The 13926-nt window shown below is 42.5% G+C and overlaps 1 long non-coding RNA gene across 1 annotated transcript in view; it reads left to right on the top strand.

The window, feature by feature from the left end:
* Positions 1–658: 658 nt before the first annotated feature.
* LOC126146181 (uncharacterized) overlaps positions 659–13926 on the top strand; it is a 163557-nt gene continuing 150289 nt past the window's right edge. The window contains exon 1 of the long non-coding RNA XR_007529768.1: positions 659–788. This is a non-coding gene — a long non-coding RNA (uncharacterized LOC126146181). The remainder of the gene's footprint in view (positions 789–13926) is intronic.

The raw sequence follows: 13926 nt of genomic DNA on the forward strand, positions 1-13926 counted from the left end.
TTACGTCACACGGTATAGCTCTGAGTCCTACGCATAGAGTAAGAACGGCAAATGTCCTTGGATTATTTTCATGTTGAATATTTCAGTTTCATGGGCCTGTTTACCAAAATAATGAAGTATCCAGATATTTGAAATGGTGTTCTTCCTTGGAGTACTTCTGTACTAGTCTTTTATTAACGAGCAGTAGAATGACATACTTGGGAAGCCAGATTGAAAGTGATCGACCCCCATACGCAGGTCAGGAGAAGCAGAGAAATGATTAGACAGAGTTTTGTGAAGCAGCTGAGCTTCCAGGTAGTAACGGGAGGGGGACCGACAATATCTTCGGCATCCACCCACCCACACACCGCGTCGCTGGGACAGAAAACGGGAGGCCGCATTCCATCCCGATTACGCCTCCCGCGACGCGAAAGGTTACGCACAAACATCCTTGACTAAGGAACGCAGCTGGTGAGGCACCTCTTTCCCGCGCTACTCCTTGCGCCGCAGCATCGCAAGTGGCCGTACCGCGGGCAGGTAGAGGCGGCAGCGGCCGTCTGATTGGCAGAGAAAACAGCCGCCGGCTGCCTCAGCCCGGTGGTGGGGGTAGGGACCGGCACCTCCGCGGAGGCTCGGTTCGCCGTCTCGCGGTGCGTCGAAGTCTCCAAGCCAGTTGCGAGCGACACGTCACGGTGGGTGGTAGTTGTGCGTTTTCTTTGTGACCTGCGGTGTAGCGCTGTGTGTTTGTGCGGCCGACGAACGATTGACATTGATGTCTGTAGCCTACAGGATCTATTTGTGACAGAAAGGTGAGTTACAAAAACAAATTACTTCCCAGTCGTGACCAATACGTGTTCGATGAATTTATGGTACCAAGAATTGACATGCATTTAACGTCATGTATGACTGTCTTGTTAATCTGTATGAGACTTTTACATAAGGTGTGCAGTGTAATTTTCACCGAGAGGCCTTTTACGTTACGTCAAAATTCAATACGGAATAAACCTTCGAACCGTTCATCAACTCACAGACTGCTTTGACCACAGTGGTATTTCTGATACTAACCCCGACATCTGAGTCAGCTTAAGAACCTCTTATTGGAAGGTATACAATATAATGTGGAATCCGGATTGGACCTGGCAGATTTGAAACACACATTTTGGGGCAAAAAGATACATTAGCTATTAGAACAAACCTGAGATCTCTGATAAGCTTGAACGGAGAAGGTAGGGATTACTCGCATGGCATTTAAGTAGCTGAGTCAGCAAGGCACACCCATGATTTTCCAAAACATTTTCTACATAAATATTCCTATTAAATATAAAGCAGCAATTAGTCTGTTTTTCTGTTTGATGTCAGCCTTCATCTCTTAATCTCTTGTACTAATCCTTTTCTCCTCACATATTTATAGCATCCAGCTTCTTCAATAGACTGTTTTACACGTTTGCGTATTTATCTGGCATTATAAGTTTTTCGCTCTATCACTCCTTCCAGGTGAACCATCCCAGGACGCGTTATCGGGTACCGGGCTATTATTGGGGAAGACACAGCCTCAAATCCTCTTTCGGGTTTTGGATCTACCTTTTTCCATGGTTTCCCTGTAACTTCCGCATAGGAATATCGCCATGGTTCCTTAAAATAAAAGACGTCAAACAATTCGCAATTTTGTCACAATGTAGCCTCAGCTTCGGCCAAGACAACGTCTGTTGACGAGATCGCAAGTGGCTTTAAGAAAGCTATCTCACGACAGAATATGTATTTCAAGAAAAAACAGAAATGGTTTATTTTTCTACTCACATCATACTCAATTTGTACTGCAGTCTCAATATTCAACAACGTCCAGAGTGGATGAGAAAAATTTCCAACTTTCCTTCAGTTTCTTGTTCAAGTCTTTTTATAAGGTGGGGTTTTGTCATATTCTCCTGGGGTAACGAACTATCATTTGCATTTATGTATACCACGTGGACCCTCCTTGCGCTGTTACCAACATGTTTCTGGAGTTCCTCAGTTATGCACTATTTCGGAGCATGGCATTTGCTATGACAATTCTTGTTCTGTTATTGGGCTTCTGTGGCTTTACAATTTACTCAGAAATGAAAACAAGTTCCAACTAAACCATGCCTAGGTCGTATAGAATAACACACTGAAAAATTTTTGTGCCCATATATACATGTGTATTCATTCTGCATTCAAACAAAGTTCTATTTCTTCTTCCTTGTTCAGAATTTAAAACCACTAATACCAAACTGAGTTCTGTACCTGAAGATGAAGTTATATTATACTAAAATTCAAAATTTCTCTTTACAGTCGTTCAAAACACAATTTTTGTAGCCGTATAATTTAAATGTCTCAAATAAACATCTGCGTATTTCGTTTAATTAGCTATCGATGGACTTCTGGTTAGGATATGTGCAGCAATTTGTCCATAATGGTAGGTTAACAGTCGCTCAGTCTCGTTACTATCATAGTTAGTTCCGCGTGATGGGTGGTGAATTACGTACGTCCGATAACTGTGATTTACGCCTGGTTCGTTCATTTAGCGGAAGCAGTTGTGCAATTCTAAGACTTTAACTGAACACTGATGCGTGACTTAATCTAATCATGATAATGGTGGTTGAATGAACCACTGTAAGATCTGGGCAATTCTACCAAGATCGTCTAGGTACATTACGGTGACTCTCAGAACAGAGTCTTCCTCTACAGTATTGATATACTTTCTACTGTCTAGTTATTTAATGGTTACGTCCATCCCTTACACCATACAAGAAATCTACGTGTGGAAGCTATATCCGTTGTCCTCTCTCTGCCTTGTTGCGGCCACTTGTGACTCAGCAAACTGAAACAATTGCCGGCCTGTGTGGCCGAGCGGTTCTAGGCGGTTCAGTCTGGAACCGCGTGACCGCTACGGTCGCAGGTTCGAATCCTGCCTCGGGCATGGATGTGTGTGATGTCCTTAGGTTAGTTAGGTTTAAGTAGTTCTAAGTTCTAGGGGACTGATGACATCAGATGTTGAGTCCCATAGTGCTGAGAGCCATTCGAACCATTTTTTGAAACAATTATCTGCGTCATAAACGATAAGAAAAAGAGTCTGACAATGATAGTTCTTTGAGTCTGTCTTCTTTAATTGAGCCTTTGTTACCATGTGAATTGTGCCAGGATGTCTCACATTAAATGAACAGTTTTATTTTAATTCTTACTGACAGAATTACTTACTTCTACGTACGATACTCGAGTATTACTCATCAGTATGGGGCCGTTGCAAGGTATGATTGATACAGGAAATACGAACGATACAAAGAAGAGTTGAATATTTCGTCACAGTATCGTCCAGTATGCGTGACGGCGTCACGGAATTGCTCATCCAACTCCAGTGCAAGACGCTACAAAAGAAGCGTTGTGCAGCACGGTGTGGTTTACTGATAAAATTTCGAGAGCGTTCGTTCGCACAACAGTCAAGCAGTGTGTTGCTTCCTGCTAACTGTATTTCTCGAAGACATCGTAAATGTAAAATTAGAGAGGGATTCGAGTTTACACGGAGGCATCCCAACAATCGGTCTTCCCGTGGACCTTTCGCAACTGGAACAGGAAAGGAGGAAGTGGGACTGGTAGACTAAGTAACATCCGCTACACACCGTAAGGTGGCTTTCGGAATTTATATGTTGGGGCACCTATTTTTGTCAGAAAGCATAAACAAACTTTTAATATCATATTTAGTAGTGCTGTATACAAAACATGTGTAATGCTGCAATTTGGAATGAAAATAGGCCGAAAACACCAGTGTCACAGACATGAGTACCTGTCAAATGCGCATGCACACGACTCTTTTAATGTAAGTACAAAACACGAAAATCCAACCACCGACAATGTTTTAAAGCAATGGATTTAAACGTGTATAAATCCGCATTTTAATCTCATTTTAAGTTGTCACTAGACAGATTTAAAATATTCTAAGTAATTAAAGGTTACCTAGCCACACCATTGCTATACATGTGGAATAGACACAGCTGTTGACGTGTGCATTCCACTTGCGACGTGAGGCCCAACCACTGTGAGGTAGGCTTCCCCGCGCTACACCCCTGAGCAGCCTGGGCTGCCTCAGCCGGTGCAACGGCCTAAATACGCGCCTGCCGTTCCGCGAAAAACCAGCCGTTGAGGGCGACGACGTTCCAGCCGGAAACACACTAACCTTCTTGCGTCGCCCGCTGGCCAGCTGCCTCTCTTCGACGGTGATACAGGCACATAGGCATCCGCAAGCGGGAGGGAGGGTGGGAGGCGGAGAGGAGCACTTGACTCCTCATGGACTATGTTACAGACTTTTTATTTATTTCAGAATTCTTAGGTATTTCTAGAAATGATTGTCTGTGATTCTACTGAACCGCAGAGTTACCATTGCCGAATACAATAGGAAACAGACTGGCTCTAGTGAACAATCAAATTGTTGTTATGTTGCTCACGGAAAATTAAACTGGTTTCTTGTTATGGCGGCGGTTTCGGCATTGTTGGGGAGGGTGACGTGTGAGAACCTTTACAGAACATATCCGAAACAGAGTGCCCGATCTTTTCTCTTTTGTTTCCTTGTATGGCCATTATGAGTTACAGAAAGGAACAGTTCCAACACCTAGCCCTGCACAGGCACAGTTGCATTATACCTACCAGACACGCATCCCCAGTTCCCACAAGAATAACCCTTTCGCCTACTGCACGTCTTAATCTCAACAGTAGATTTGCATTTGATCCGTCAAGTCTTGCTGGGACTTCATTCAGTTCTACACAGTGTAGCGACTGTAGTAGAGTGCGAAAAACGCGTCATGCTATGCCGTAGGTGTATTCACCTATACTTCATCTGTGGATCCAGACACAGAAGAATTGCCAATTTCTGTGCTGTGAGAGAGGTAAAAATGCTGAAATACCAAGATCTAAAAGATGTCTGTGTCCAGTTGCCATGGTTGCACAGTACCGTGCCAAACCAGAGAGACAAGGGACTTACGGTGTTAAAGAGCTCATTCTACTTAACAATGTGATGGTTTTTTCGAAGGTTTCCTACACCCATAGCCATATTAATAATTTAAAAAGATCTAATTTGAAAATACTAATGAAATTTGCATACATTTAGGGTGTAATAGAAACATACCTCCATGAAACTATTGACTGTGTAACTATCAAACGTTTCGCCCATTGCCATTCATTTTTATTTCTTGGGGCCCCACATGTTCTCAAATTCAAGTAATTTTTGCTACTGCCCATGTAGAAGCTTGCTGTGACTAAGATTTAACAATATCCTAGATGTAAGGACAACTTGTAACATGATTGTACTTGACTTCCAAAAATTACAGAAACGTCTAAGAAAATTTCACAAAATCCGTTACAGTAATGGCGACAGGGCGTAGTAATTTACATATCCTATAAAAACTGCGACAGGCTATGTTATGTTAAAAACTGGTCTGGATCATCCTCTAAATTTTATGTAATGTAAACTACGGAGTTATGCTTCAGCAGTTAAATATTCGGAACAGACCGTAAAAGTTTCGGCGTATTGAGTCGGTTGAAGACGTTTAGGAATTTTAAAATATGCAGATGAGGACAAAATTTTGCTGATAAAGGGCTGGAGTTGCCCATGAGGATGCGTTTTCTTTTCTCTGTGCAGAACTCTACTTAAATGCCATCGGTTTGGACATAAGAGGCCGCAGAATATAGGCAGTTTCTGCCCTGAAAGCTTACAGTCAGAAGAAATTCCCTTAAGTTTGCCTGAAATTTTCCTGGTTCAATACTTATCAAAAACTGACATCGAGCGTGATACCGGGATATGTGATACGGAAACACTGTTCGTTATACAGGGTGTAACAGATACAAGGGCAGATATTTTTTTATATTTGGTGCTTTAATATGTACGTACATCAGTGTGTTGGTCGTCTTTTCTCTGCGTCGAACAGTCTTCCCGCAAACACATCGCACGACTTACTACCTGATGTTTTCTGCGCGGTCATAACTGCACTACGAAGCGGACTATGCCTGTCAGTAAAGACTAACCGTTTTGCGTCCATGCATCAACATTTGATCGTCAGACCTGCTACCTATGGGAAAATAAGCAGTAATCCACATGTACTTGGAGGTACTAACCATTCTAAAAACATACGAATTGTAATAGTTATAATTATTGGCCTGCAAATGACGTAAGTGCTGATGTAATGTTGTTCAGTACACTGCCCTCAGTCACTAATAGAAATATCTGCACTTATCCCCTTTATATCATAATATAAAACTGTGGATAAAGTACCTGCTCGATGGCAATATTGGCAACTAGCCGTTAACGTCAAAAGAAATGTAAAGTTGTGCACTTCACCCAACGTAATATTTTGCAGTCGCCTATGATGGTCGATTAACGACTCACAACTGGAGTTAACCACGTTACCAAGATACCTAAGAGTAACAATCGGTAGATATATTATGTGGAATGATCACATAGATTCTGTTGAAGCGAAAGCAAACAGCAGGCTACAGTTGTTTGGTTAAATACTGGAAAACTGCAGTTTGTGTACAAAAGATTACGTAGATGACATTTGCCCTGTTTATAGTGAAATACTGCTCAATTGCGACAGATCAGCATCAAGTCGAATTAATGAAGGACGTGGAGGACCTGCGAAGGAGGGCAGTGCAGATGTTTATAAGTATGGTTTCTCACGGGATAGTTACAGAAATATTGGAAAATCTCAACGGGCAGATTCTTGAATAAAGACGATTGCTACTGAGAAAATTAGATTCTAAAAGTTGCGCAGTTCCATTTTCACAATGGGAGCTATGAATATTTTGTACTCTCTTATGAGTAAATGACTGACAAAGAAGTCCAGGAACTTGTAACCACATTGAAAACGGACTTCCATACCGTACAGCTGATCTCTTACTCCTCGAAAGTCACAATGCACACGGGAATGTGTGACAGTGTTTGTTGTATTATGGTTCTTATTCCATCTAATCTCCAGTACAGCCACAAGACAATCGTTTACGCATAAAATGCCACATTATTCGAGATTTTAACAGACGCAGTATGCGAGGCAGTAGGATGTTAACTACGAGCAGGTGAAGTCTTAAGTGTTGGGATGAACTTCACATAGACGTTTTTACATGCAATCGGAATCGATAGCTCCTTACTTTTCTGGACGTAGCTGTTGCTTGGCCGTGACATTTCTCACCAGTTCCGCAGCAGAAATGCGGAAGTACGCAATTATTTTCTACCGTCGCAGTTCGTTACCGTTTCTGCTTGCGGTACGCATTGTAGGAATAACCTGTTTGTCAGAGATTTTAATGTATACTGGCGACTCACACTGGTCCATTACTGAACATGAGGCGGCATATCCCAACACGTCAAGGCGTTGTAGTGCAAAATGTGAGGAGAAACACAATTTTTACCGCTTTAAATTTCTTGCTGGCTGCATACTGCATCTAGTACGCGAAAGTACGAGTGCAGGAGGCCGCTTTGGGTATCTTATACGAGGGTAGCGTCTCTTCGCTATACCGTTAGGTGAAAATTCACTACAGACGTATGAGATTACTGAAGTTCAGTTTCCAAGTGCAAAAGCAGTATTACCCAAAAGGAAGAAAAATTGGGATTTAACAGAGCATTGCTGATGAAGTGTTCAAAGGCAGTGTATCTATATCTCCAGCTATTTTCCGCAAACCGTCTCAACTATATGTGGCAGGATACTTCGAATACCATGATGATATCCGTCGTTTGCTGTTCCATTCTCGAACTGTCCACAGGAAGAATGACTGTAGGCAAGCTGCCGCATCACCTACAATTTCTGTCATTTTACCTTCACGTCGCTATATGTGAGAGGAAGTAACGGACTTGGTTTATATCATATTGGGGAAGTAAATCAAACGTGTCGTTTACAAAGGAACACTAACGGCTTTCGCCTTAAAGCCAATAACTTCACTACACGGTAGCACTGGCAATGTTACCGATGACAGTGCCACTAAAGCGTAGTTACTAAATACGGTTTCCCGAATTTCCTTTACCAAGGAAGACGAATTAAATATTCCAGAATGCGAATCAATAACAGCCGCCAAAATGACTAATTTAGAAGTAAATATCCTCGGTGTAGCGCAATAGCTTCAATCACTTAATAAAGGCAAGTCTTCCGGTCTAGGTTTCGTACCAGTTAGGTTCCTTTCAATGTATGTTGGTGTAACAGCTCCATACTTAGCAGTCATATGCATTCCTCGTTCGACGAAAGATCCGTACCTAAAGACTAGAAAGTTGAAAAGGTCCCACCAATACACGAGAAAGGAAATAGAAGTAATCCGCAGTATTACAGACCCATAGAACTGACGTCGATTTGCAGTAGGATTTTGGAACATATATGTGTTCGAACTTTATGAATTACCTCGGAGAAATGATGTATTGACACACAGTCAACACGGATTCAGGAAATATTGTCCTTGTGAAAACAACTGGCTTTTTATTCATATGAAGTAATGAGTGCTGTCGACAGGAGCTCTCAAGTTAATTCCATATTTCTAGATTTTCAGAACAGTTTTGACATCATTCCTCGCAAGCGGCTTCCAATCAAACTACATCCCTGTGGAGTATCGTCTCAGTTGTGCGAATGGATTCGTGATTTCCAGTCAGAAAGGTCACAGTTCTTAGTAACTGACGGGAAGTCATTGAGTAAAAAAGAAGTGTTATAGGCCCTACACTACTCCTAATCTATATAAACGATTTTGGAGACAACCTAAGCAGCCCTCTTAGATTGTTTGCACATGATGCTGTCGTTTACCGTCTAAGTCATCATAAGATCAAAACTAACTGAAAATCATTTAGAGAAGATATCTGTATGATGCAAGAAGTGGCAATTCACGATAAACAATAAAAGTTTGAAGTCATCCACATTAATACTAAAAGAAATATGTTAAATTTTGGTTAGTTTGTTGTTTAGTTATATGTTTCACAGCGTTTTTAACAGATTATCAGTTTTAAAGTAGAAATTCGTCCATGGAGTAGGAGTTGTCCAGGAGAAATGAGTTTAGGTCGGATTTAGAACTTGCTTTGCTACATGTCAGATGTTTTATGGTAGTGGGCAAATATTGCAGTTTTTTGTTGCTGCATATTGAACTCCTTTCTGATCCACAGACAGCTTTAATAATGAGTAACAATGGTCATTTTTTCCTCTAGTGTTGTAGGTGTGGATATCACTATTCTTCTCAAATTTTGAATCTTTTATGAGGAAGTTCATTAGCGAATATGTATATTGTGAGGTGCAGTTAAATGTCCAACTCCTTGAAGAGGTACCTACATGACGACCGAGAATGAACACCACATATTATCCTTCCTGCTCACTTTTGCGCAATCATTATTTTCATTCTAAGCGATGAGCAACCCAAGAAAATTATTCCATAATACTGTTACACGATAAATTAAACAAATATAAAGGCTGTTAACGCAGCTGAATACCTAGGGATTACAATTACTAACATGTTTAATTATAACGATGATGTAGAAAATGTTGTGAACAAGGCGGAATAAAGACTGCGTTTTGGTGGCAGAAGACTTAGAAGACGCAATAAATCTAATAAAGAAACTGTACATGACTCTTGTACGTCTCCTTTTGGAGAACTGCTGCGCAGTACTGGATCGTTACAAGATAGTACTGACGGAGGACATCGAAAAAATTCAGAGAAGGGCAGCTGGTTTTGCATTCTGGCGAAACAGAAGAGAGCGTGTCACATATATGACACGCGAGTTGAGCGGCAGTCATTAAAACAAAAGCGTTTTTCGTTCCGGCGAGCTTTCGCCTCCGAATGCGGAATTATTCTGTCGATACCCACCTACATAGCGAAAAATGATCATCGTAATAAAATAGGAGAAATCAGAACTCGCATGGAAAACATTTAAGTGTTCGCTTTTCTCGCACGCTAAACAAGAGTGGAAAGTGTGAATTACTAGGTAGTCTTGGAGATATTTTATGGAATATCTACATACGGTGTGCCTAACGGTAATCTAAACACCATTTATCCCGATTGTTGCAGCAGCTTCATCGCTTCATTCGTTTCAGGTATACTTTTAAAATAGCTATAGGCTTTCACGTCTTCAGGAACTTCCTTTGGCAGTTACATGGTGAACAGAATCACCGATACATAGCGGAGCAGCAAGAGGAAACCCTAAAGAAATACACCTCGCACATTGTATCACATGTAAACAGAATGTGAATGCGTGAACTAGTATTCGTGCAGACACACGCCTAAAAACTGAAGGACAGCTGCACGCAAAAGGAGTGGTTCGTGCGCTTCTAGCGCGCGGTTAACCTCGGCGAACGATTAATGGCTACAGACTTGGCGACGCGAATGGTCACACAAGAATCTATCATTCGGCTTCTGCCGCAGAAGGAAGAAAACAGCGATGAACTTCCCCGGGAGAGAAAGCGATCAGCGGTTAGCATCGTAAGTTGACTGAGGGAGAAGAAGAAGTCGTAGCTGTTCTTCACTATCTGATGTTAGTTGCAGTGTACGCATTTAATAATGAAGTACATCCTTGGTAATCACTGTTTACGATAAAACATAAATAAATAATACCAAACATATGCAAAGTTAGAGACTGGTTTCTTATGCAACAACGTTGAAACGTCCTTGGCAGCTGATTTATTACACATTGCAAATAACACTATAATGAATAAAGGTCTTAGAGGTTCCCATGATGAACAGTTTCACATTTCGGTAGTGTATTATCGACAGTTTTATGCATTATGAAGCGAAGGTCATCATTCAGATCAATCATCATCTGAGCATGGAGTGGGTCAGCAAAGAAACTGGTAACGAAAATTACACTTTTACCGCTACTGTGATCCATTTTCATGCGCTGTCATGTGATATACTTAATTACTGAAGCAAATTTTCTCTCTTTTCTAAACGTGACGTTTCATGCGTGTTTTTCAATCTCTTGGACGAATGTGGTGAATGCTTCTGCAGTCTAGTGTTTTGACTATTCCGTAGGATAATCATGAACATGAAAGCGGAGACAAACCTGTTGCCGTCATACACACGGCCCCTCCCGTGTTGCACTAAGGGGGGTACAGATGGACGGATCACAATGACAGTATGATGTCTGCATTGTGACGAGATGTTTCCGGTTTAGCCCAGGACATGAGCTCACGGGCTGGTGATCCCCTCTCCTTGACAGTCACTGCTAGCCAGATATTATCCTATCATAAGGACTCAATCAAAACATTAGCTATCGAAGCAAGTAAATTTTCTTACGTGAAAAATGTTGCAGCGATTATTTACTTGGATCACTTGCATTTCCACTTTATAAACCTATATACATTATAAGAAGGAAACAATCCCTGTTAGACACGAAAGACAAGACAACACTGCCCTTTCTTTCAGACTGAAGATAAAAATATAATTTTTTCTAATGTTCAGAAGGGAAAGAGAACGTCTGCAGACTAAGCATCCAGTTCAAAACGCTATTCGTCCAGTATAGCCACTGTATTATCCAGTTCGATGTGCCTATTAATTGAAATGCTATTATGAGATTATTGTCAGTGCGAAATTAGATTTGTGTAATTATCATCGCGAATAGTTTAAAAAAAATGGTTCAAATGGCTCTGAGCACTATGAGACTTAACTTCTGAGGTCATCAGTCCACTAGAACTTAGAACTAGTTAAACCAAAGTAACCTAAGGATATCATACACATCCATGCCTGAGGCAGGATTCGAACCTGCGACCATCGCGAATAGTGTCGACAAAGATAACGCAAGTGCCATGCCATGTTCCGGCGCTTGTGTTTCATTCATTATTCAGTTGTCAGTCGTCTGGATAATGTAGTGAGCGTGGTACGAAATTCCGGCTGCTAGTCCTGAAACTGATACTTTATTACACCGAAGAACAAGATATCGGGTCTTTGCCCAAGTATTTTAGCTTTCAAACATATTTAAACGCCAACGTCAGGTTACGATGATAAAACAGAGGCAAAAGGATTAATCCTGTATTCATTTCATGGTTTGATCAAGACCCATTGTTCAGTTAATCCTGTTGTATGTGTAAAAGTTTGTGATGTGTACTTATTTAGCGGCCATAGCTGCTGCAACAGAGGTACTGGGTATTTTATTGAGTTAGTTACTGTTCTGCCCCGCAATGAGCGGATGAAGTCGAAAGAGAAATCTATCCCTAATCCATACCGTTCAAATATTTATTCATTTTTATTGGTTGTTCAGATTAATTTAAATTATAAGCATATTTTTTTTAAATTAAAGACCACAACACTGAGCCTTAGGGCTTGTATTATGGTTATCACAGCCCGTATTATAATACTAGTACCTTGAGAAGTGCCACTTCCTCGATTTCTCTTTAATTTTGCGAATTATTCCACATGTAATTTATTTAAGCATGCATCGTGTTCATGTACAGAATCTCTGCACATGTTGAAGAAGTTAATAAATACTGCGTTTGCATCTTATGAATACTAAAGAAGGCCCATGACAATGTCCGATTAGCGGGAATCCTTTAAATGACACAGCAAGAGAGAAAGCAGCGTGCTTTCATTAAGTCTGACATTTCAACTATCGTATTCAGAGACATCAAGATCTGATGCATCTCCTCGCGCAATTTCAGGCGGTTGCAGTTCAAATTAAGGTTTCCACGGTTGTAGCAGCGCGCAATGTGGAACGTGTCATTATTGCGTCCTAACCGTGTTCGTGGCGACTCTTACAACACGGCTGCTTCCCAACGCAACTACAGACGCTGACGACGGTACACTTTATGTGGCGGTGGTATACAGGCGGTGCAACGCAGCTCAGCCCGTCTTGCCCTTTCCACGGAGACAGATGGCTCAGCAGCTGTGGTGCTCGCCGACCACAAACCGTAGTGCTTCGTGACGTCCCACTTCCTCCCTCCCCCCCCCCCCTCACCCCCCAAAGATGGAGCCTCGACTAATGCTGTTCGGTTGGTGTTAGACGTTCGCAGGTTGACCACATCACGAAATCTGCGGCTGTCTTCAGCAACGCTGGTAGTTGAAGCAGCAAATCTGCCAAAATGAAATGTTCCCTACGGTTCTTTATGCTATAATACGGATATTTTCGTCTGCTTTATTAAACTGCAGAATTAAAATTTAACTATACAAAATGTCTGATAAATAATGGTGCTAATGGAGAGTGTTTTTTCCCTGAGAACAAGAGAAGACGGAAAGTCTACACTCCTGGAAATGGAAAAAAGAACACATTGACACCGGTGTGTCAGACCCACCATACTTGCTCCGGACACTGCGAGAGGGCTGTACAAGCAATGATCACACGCACGGCACAGCGGACACACCAGGAACCGCGGTGTTGGCCGTCAAATGGCGCTAGTTGCGCAGCATTTGTGCACCGCCGCCGTCAGTGTCAGCCAGTTTGCCGTCGCATACGGAGCTCCATCGCAGTCTTTAACACTGGTAGCATGCCGCGACAGCGTGGACGTGAACCGTATGTGCAGTTGACGGACTTTGAGCGAGGGCGTATAGTGGGCATGCGGGAGGCCGGGTGGACGTACCGCCGAATTGCTCAACACGTGGGGCGTGAGGTCTCCACAGTACATCGATGTTGCCGCCAGTGGTCGGCGGAAGGTGCACGTGCCCGTCGACCTGGGACCGGACCGCAGCGACGCACGGATGCACGCCAAGACCGTAGGATCCTACGCAGTGCCGTAGGGGACCGCACCGCCACTTCCCAGCAAATTAGGGACACTGTTGCTCCTGGGGTATCGGCGAGGACCATTCGCAACCGTCTCCATGAAGCTGGGCTACGGTCCCGCACACCGTTAGGCCGTCTTCCGCTCACGCCCCAACATCGTGCAGCCCGCCTCCAGTGGTGTCGCGACAGGCGTGAATGGAGGGACGAATGGAGACGTGTCGTCTTCAGCGATGAGAGTCGCTTCTGCCTTGGTGCCAATGATGGTCGTATGCGTGTTTGGCGCCGTG

The sequence above is a fragment of the Schistocerca cancellata genome, chromosome 2 (genome assembly GCF_023864275.1).
Source record: "Schistocerca cancellata isolate TAMUIC-IGC-003103 chromosome 2, iqSchCanc2.1, whole genome shotgun sequence".
Classification (NCBI taxonomy): domain Eukaryota; kingdom Metazoa; phylum Arthropoda; class Insecta; order Orthoptera; family Acrididae; genus Schistocerca; species Schistocerca cancellata.